Raw genomic sequence first — 7,905 nt, forward strand, 5'->3', positions numbered from 1 at the left:
TATGCTAAATAACCATTGGACAACCACACTCTCACCAAGCTCTAAGAAACATATGGTGATGAGAACGTTATGTGCTAGCTGGGTTGTGTGCTTGTTTGCATGTGAGCGTGCATGTGAGTGTGTGTGCTTGTGTTTGGATTTTTGTATTGTCCTCAACAATATATGGATAGCGTGGGGGATTGAAAATTAATCTAGAAGTTTGGGTGCTGTTGAGACAAGGATGCAATTTTAGCGCATTGTGTTTTTCTCCTTGGGTCTGGAGGTCGGGGTTATTCTCCCTCTCTCTCTCTCTCTCTCTCTCTCTCCCTCTCTCTCTCTCTCTCTCTCTCTTTTTTTCTTTCTCTCTCTCTTTCTGCCTCTGAATGGAATTGGAAGTATTTGTGCTGCTGGAATGGCTTGACGTGAAAATGAGGACATCAACAGTTGACAAACCAAATTGCCAAGCCTGAACGAGGTGAGGGATGAGAGGGGGAGGAAAGGAGGGAATGATAAAATGGTGGGAGAGATGGGACATGTCTGCAATGTATGAGGCAACTCAATTAAGGACTCCTCCCCTGCCCCTGGCACAGCCACAATAACAGATGCATCTGACAACAGCCTCAAATAACAAATGATGCCTAAGAATAAATGAAAACAAGAAAGCTTCACAATAATTATAGCGGAAAACATACTCTTGTATATGGAACAGAACATGTTCTCAACGTGGCCTTATTAAGACTGGTCGAAACATCTCTTTCATTTCAACAAGAAAGAAATGTAAATATTGAACAACAGCAGCCATTCCTTTCCCTGCACAGTTCAGTGTAATTGTAAATAATATTTTCAGTGCATCTTCCGTATCTAGTATCCACAGAATGGTATAAAAAAAAACACAACACATTGTTTGGTTACTAAGCAACCTATCAATAGTCCCCACTTTTATGGATGCTATTGTGGTGAACATCACTGTGCTTCCTTAGCTTCCTCCTACACCACTGCCTCCAGCTCCAGAGACTACAACCTGGGACCTCTGCCTCGCAAACACATGTGACCGCCCTCCTGAAACGTTCTCAGCCAGTCGTGACACCGAAAAGCGAGCTATTCAGCGACTCAAGCGGAGAAATTTCAGGCTGAGGAGTACACTATCTCTGTAATAGTAAGAGTCCCAGTCTGGCTGGGGTACAGTAGTTTATCACTGAGGACCAAGCTGACCCCGTGCCAGATACGGAGACCTCCCATCAGGGTTTAGACACCAGCTTTTAGCTCTCATTTGGGAAATTGTGATTTTATTGCTTCTTGTTATCTGATTTATCTGAAATGTCAGCCCTATGGGCGTTTGACTGATACTCTTTCACTTCGCTCCTCATCTGTCTCGCTCTCTCTCTCTCTCGCTCACACACACACCCACACACACACACACCCACACACACACACACACCCACACACCTCTTCCACCATTTATCTTTCTTTTTCTGTTCTCATTGTGTCATCTAATTTATGAGGGCTACATTCTAATCCCTCACCAAGAGAATGGGACCCTATTCATGATCGACATTCTCTAAATATTCTATTTACCTTCTGATCAATGCAGTCCAGAGCAACGACTCAGTCAGAAGAGTACTTTAATTCAACCTTATTGAAATACACCCATTCAATAAATCCCATTCAATACGGAAAATGAAAGAAATCATTTCAAATATGAAGAGAGCTACGTTGTGGTCTGAATAGACGCACAAGAACAAACTACAAACAGTATATGAGATCATCTATAGCACACTAAACATGTGAGTCAGTCACACAGCTAGAGTACAGTAGACTATGAATGGAACTCCATTGGCTACAGTTATTCATTGGCTACCGTTATTCATTGGCTACAGTTATTCATTGGCTACAGTTATGCATTGGCTACAGTTACTCATTGGCTACAGTTATCCATTAGCTACAGTTATCCATTAGCTACAGTTATTCCCTGAGATTCTCTTTCTTTACATCACTATATGATGGCCTATATGATGGTCTCTATGATGGCCTCTATAATGTCCTCTATAATGGCCTCTATGATGGTCTCTATGATGGCCTCTATAATGTCCTCTATAATGGCCTCTATGATGGTCTCTATGATGGCCTCTATAATGTCCTCTATAATGGCCTCTATGATGGTCTCTATGATGGTCTCTATAATGGCTTCTATAATTATCTCTAGAATTGTCTATAGAATGGACTCTATAATCTATAAAACAGTGTTTACAGTTTTTTACAATCACTTTGGCACTAATTTCAGAACCTTGACGTCATTTTTCAAAACTCTAGACACAAAACTCACAACCAATGATCAAAATGCAAATTTTTCAAAACTCTAACACTTTTATCAATTGCTTGGATACAATACAGATAAAACTAAGATCATTTGTTCATTTAACAAAAGTCACCTGTTCAATATGACACAACTTAACATCAAAGTACTACTATTTCAAAAGGCAATTCACACATTACATTTCAGATGAGTGTCTATTCATTTCATTACAATTATCCAACTATCAATTGATACAACTGCTCAAAATGATAAGTAACTGTTGCATTACTCTTAATGCATAGTTGTATGGAAACAGACAAACAATATTCCATGTTTAGATCATGAAAGTTTCAAGATAACGAGATTCATTGTCACCAATTAGTGTGGAGCATGAACCAATTAGACTACATTATCTATGGATGTAATATTTAATCATCATTCTTTAATTCTACATTGTACAGTAATCAGTAAATCTCTTTCCAAAATGTATTTTTAGAGGGTGATGGAGCTGGATGCTGATGATAACCATCACAAATTCATATATTTGTATGAGGCAGGCTTTAACCTGGCCAAGACAAGGAGAAGAGGTCGGAATTTCATTGGCCAGCGGGCAACCATCCAAGTACCTGGACAACGTGGGGCCAACGTTACCATGTGTGCGGCTATATCAGAAGATGGCGTGGTGGGACGCAGACCTCGTATTGGATCATATAATGAAGCTCTCCTTGTAACCTTCCTTGATGAGCTCGATCAGGTCTGTAGAGCTGATGGTGTGACCTATGTCATTGTGTGGGATAATGTCATGTTCCACCATGCTCATATGGTGCAAGCATGGTTTCAGGCCCATGCACAATTTACCACCCTGTATTTACCCGCATACTCTCCTTTCCTTAACCCGATTGAGGAATTTCTCTCCACATGGAGATGGAAGGTTTATGATAGGCGCCCTCATGAACAAGTCACTCTTCTCCAGGCCATGGATGACGCATGCAATGACATCACGGCAGACCAGTGTCAGGCCTGGATTCACCATGCCCGAAGGTTTTTTCCAAGATGTTTGGCTAATGAAAACATCCATTGTGATGTAGATGAGAACCTGTGGCCAAATCCACAAGACAGAGTTGATGAAAATGTAGAAGTACAGTAATCACTCCTATGTTTTGCTTTTTACAGTACAAGCAAGCAAGTTGAGGAACACTGCATTTGATGTTTTACAGTACTGTATTGTTTTTCATCAATATATTTCAGATTTTGTTCAATGATTCCACTGTGTCTGTAGTATTCTCGCTACTACTGCAGTACTTTTACAGAGATGTATTTACATGTAGTACCATAATGAAACATGTATCACTTATTTTGTACTACAATATTTAATGATTGTTCGTACAATGACACAGTGAAACTATCGGTTGCTTGTGTGTGGGTGAACTAAATTAACGTTTCATTGGTATTTCACAATACATTTGTTTTTTGAACCAATGATTGTGCAAGTGCAAGAGTTCTTTAAAGATATGAATGCACAATGCAATGTTTTGAACATTGGACAGCCTGTGTTACAAGTGATGACCGTTTTGAGTTTTGTGTCTAGAGTTTTGAAAAATTACGTCAAGGTTCTGAAATTAGTGCCAAAGTGATTGTAAAAAACTGTATATGTATTTGACCTTGTAGTCTACAGGGCTCATTCCAAGGTTGTTTGTTCTGTTTCTGTAGCTGATTGTCTGTGTGTTCCTGACTACATGTCCATATTAGGCCTCCCTCTGTTCTGTTCTGTCCTGTTCCGTTCTCAGAACAACCCACAGAATGATTGTGCGTCCAAAATTGCATCATATTCCCTATATAGTGCACTACCTTTGACCTGAGCTCTATGGGCGAAGGGTGTCATTTGGGACACAGTTTGAGTGTAGATGTTGGCCACAGTGTTCCTTAGCTCTTTTTGTCCTCTGTGAGTCTGGTGATTAGGACGAGACCTGAGTGGGGAGAGAATATTGCATTCACTCTCTCTGAGTCTAATCTTGATGAATAGCTGAGAGTATAGGGACATAAATGACTACTTGACCTACAAGAAGGCTCCCCCCCTTAGCGGACCACTGAGGTTCATTTGAATCTATTCCTTTGATGCAGCTCTTTCCCTTTTGACCATTATAGTTAAATAATGACTGCATTAATTTGCTGTTTGTGAGGGAGTGAGTGTGTGTGTGTGTGTGTGTGTGTGTGTGTGTGTGTGTGTGTGTGTGTGTGTGTGTGTGTGTGTGTGTGTGTGTGTGTGTGTGTGTGTGTGTGTGTGTGTGTGTGTGTGTTTGTGTGTGCGTGCGTGCGTGTGTGTGTGTGTGTGTGTCCACACAAGTGTACAACCTATGTTGAGTGAGTTCATGCATGAGTGTGAATGTGTCTATTTTATGACTCAAGCCAACACTAGTCCTTTTTTAAGAATGTCTCATCTTCATGTTACACTAGACTATGCAGTGGAACAGTGGAACAGGCTCTTAGCACTACCATATGAAGTGAGAGGACTCGACCGCCCCATTACACTATCCTTATGGAGATTAAACATGACTGTCACTCCAGTACAGTGGCCTAGTAACCAACTGCATTGTCTGGGAACTCTAAAAGCCTTGTCTGCGTTTCCCTGGGACGCCTGTCACCTTCGCTCATACAGCCACATTCACAAGCCCATCTCACAGACAGGAGATGACATTCCGGTTCCAGAAGAGACATTTAATTTTTTAAAAGGGGTCCTTTTGAATTAAAACAATAACTACTGTCAAAAAATATATATATATATTTATGTCGCCTCCCCTCTCTCCTCCTATCCCTCCCTCACCATACACACACTCAAATTCACACGCACACAGACACACATATACACGCACGTGTCCAGAATGGTGCCTGTCACAGTGGCATCATTCAAACACCAGAAGAAGAAGACTAAAAGCCCCCTCCACCAGACAGACAGACAGACAATATGGAACCAATATGGGCCTGGAGCCTCTGGGGAGAGAGAGAGGCTTCAGCCTGAAGAGAGGAGAGTAGGAGAGGCAGTTAGACAGGCAGGCAGGCAGGCAGGCAGGCAGGCAGGCAGGCAGGCAGGCAGGCAGGCAGGCAGTGAGTGACGCTGACACATATGGCCATCAAACATTGAAACCACATACATCTCTCCTGTGTCCTGGTTCTCTGGTTGTACTGTATGCCTTGAAGCTGGATTGTGTTGTATGTTGTGACCAGTAGGGAGTGGTGGATTGTGTTGTATGTTGTGGCCAGTAGGGATTGGTGGATTGTGTTGTATGTTGTGGCCAGTAGGGATTGGTGGATTGTGTTGTATGTTGTGGCCCGTAGGGAGTGGTGGATTGTGTTGTATGTTGTGGCCAGTAGGGAGTGGTGGATTGTGTTGTATGTTGTGGCCAGTAGGGAGTGTGGGATTGTGTTGTATGTTGTAGCGCATAGGGAGTGCTGGATTGTGTTGTATGTTGTGGCCAGTAGGGAGTGGTGAATTGTGTTGTATGTTGCTGCTCAGCTACAGTACTGCACAGATACTGATACCATAGAAACTAGTGTCCAGTAAAAAAGCCATGTTTCTGTATTGTGTCTTACACGGTGGATGACACAAAACAAGTCAGTGAATAGCAGTGGAGTGGATATCCATTGAGAAAGCCAACAATCACCTCAATATCAGCAAGCTATTTCTTCAAGGGTCAAAAACCACATGCTGTTACAGTAGTGTATCCTCAAGATTGAGCAGGAGCCATTGACAACACAGCTGAGTTCATTTTGGGACTTATAAAACACTGTTTGAGGAGAGAGTCTTTGCCTTTCATTCCTATGAACAGAGAGAGAGGGAGAGATAATCAGATGTATAATATTCAAATCAGTAATTGTCCATAATCCTAAAATATTCATGGGCCCTTGATTCTATTCACTTTCTCTTCACGACTCGTCTGATTTTATCTGACTTGATTTTAGTTGGAAATCTCCTCTTGGAGGCATCTGATGTTTACCCTCCTGTGGTATATTATGATTTGCTTTGGCAGTTGGCTGCTGAAGCCACTCTCACTCCCCCAATGTGTGGCACGTATCTGAAATGTCTCCTAATTTGATCAAAGACGATAAGAGGAAGAAGTGCAAAATGGGGAGAAAAGATATACTGCCGTTGTTGCTCACTAGGTGGAGCTGTTGGTCTCTGGCAGCCTGAACAGGTTCCCCTCATCACCTGTGTTCGTCAGACCTTGCCTGCTGAACACTTGGCTCTGGGTGGAATCATCCCACAGGCACAGATCTAGGATCAACTTACCCTGTCACATTCCTAACCATAAACCATTGGAGGGAGACACTGACCAACTCATTGGCTGTTTCCCAGTAAAACATGTCAAACAAATCCTTCTCTTGTTTCCTTTCCTATTTAAACACAGACCTCTGAGGTCCAGGTTAGGAATACTTTTTACATGACATATTTATGAGGCATTTATATGAGGAACAGACTCCCCTACACTGCAAGCAATCTATCAAGTCCCTTCAGATCAGTGATAGAAAAGAACACGACATTGGAAAAGGCTGTTGTGTAAGAGTATTGGGATGAATCCATTTTGTTCCATTAGAAGTAAAAGTACATCCAGAATAGTAGCCTATCTATGCCTCACAATACACTTACCTCAATGGGCAATCTAAAGCATGATGTCAGACATAGCACTTGTACATTCTGATGAGTACAATTACAACAACAAGAGGAGGGGATTCACTTCATCCAGACGAGGGTACACATTCAACTCTATAGCATCTATATGGCCTTATTAATATTTTCATTACATTGAATAATTCCTATGGTAATAATCTGAGAATGCACACCTGTTCCAAACGCTATTCCAGGTTGAAGATCAGAATCCACTGAAATTACAATCAATTGTACCTTTGTGTGAATCACATTCTGTGTAGAGCCGATTCTGTCTGTCTTTCCTGTGAATGTGCGTTATGGTACTGTCTGACGTTATGGACAGCTCCCTGTGATGTGGGATATTTTTTTTTTGTTCTGCCTAGTTATATTCACATCTTAACAAAAAACAATAACACACAAAGGAAAATAAGATTTGTATAACCTATGACTGCTTCTAGAGAGAGTGTCAATGGGAGAATGAATTAAGAGTAGGATACTATTTATAGGTCCGGTTTGTTTCGTTCTGGGCGAACCGGTGGATTTGATTTTATGTTTCTCTCTTGGCCGCTAGGGGGCGCGTAAGGTCTATGGTTTACGCCTTGATTTGACAGAGGCTCAGAAAGATTTCACACAAATCTCCAGATTTAGTGTGAGAGCAGTTACAGAGAGAAGTTGCAGAGGTTCTTGGCTGCATGAGGAATACTCACACTGTGGTGCTTAAAAGCTATATGAGAATATAAATGATTGACGCATATTTGGCCTACATATCACATTTCCATACATTATCCTCACACAAATAGTCTACACACGTTGCCTAGCAGGAAGCATACACAGCTATAAACTATCAATCAATGATATTAATTTAATTAATTATTGTGTTCTGTTGTCTTAATAGGCTAGTAAAAGGAATGAGCATTGCACACACCCCAAAATAAGTTAGGCCTAGAGGTGCTGACTAACGGAGAGTAAACTGAAGGCTATAGAAATAGAG

This window comes from Coregonus clupeaformis, chromosome 3 (genome assembly GCF_020615455.1).
Source record: "Coregonus clupeaformis isolate EN_2021a chromosome 3, ASM2061545v1, whole genome shotgun sequence".
NCBI classification, from domain to species: domain Eukaryota; kingdom Metazoa; phylum Chordata; class Actinopteri; order Salmoniformes; family Salmonidae; genus Coregonus; species Coregonus clupeaformis.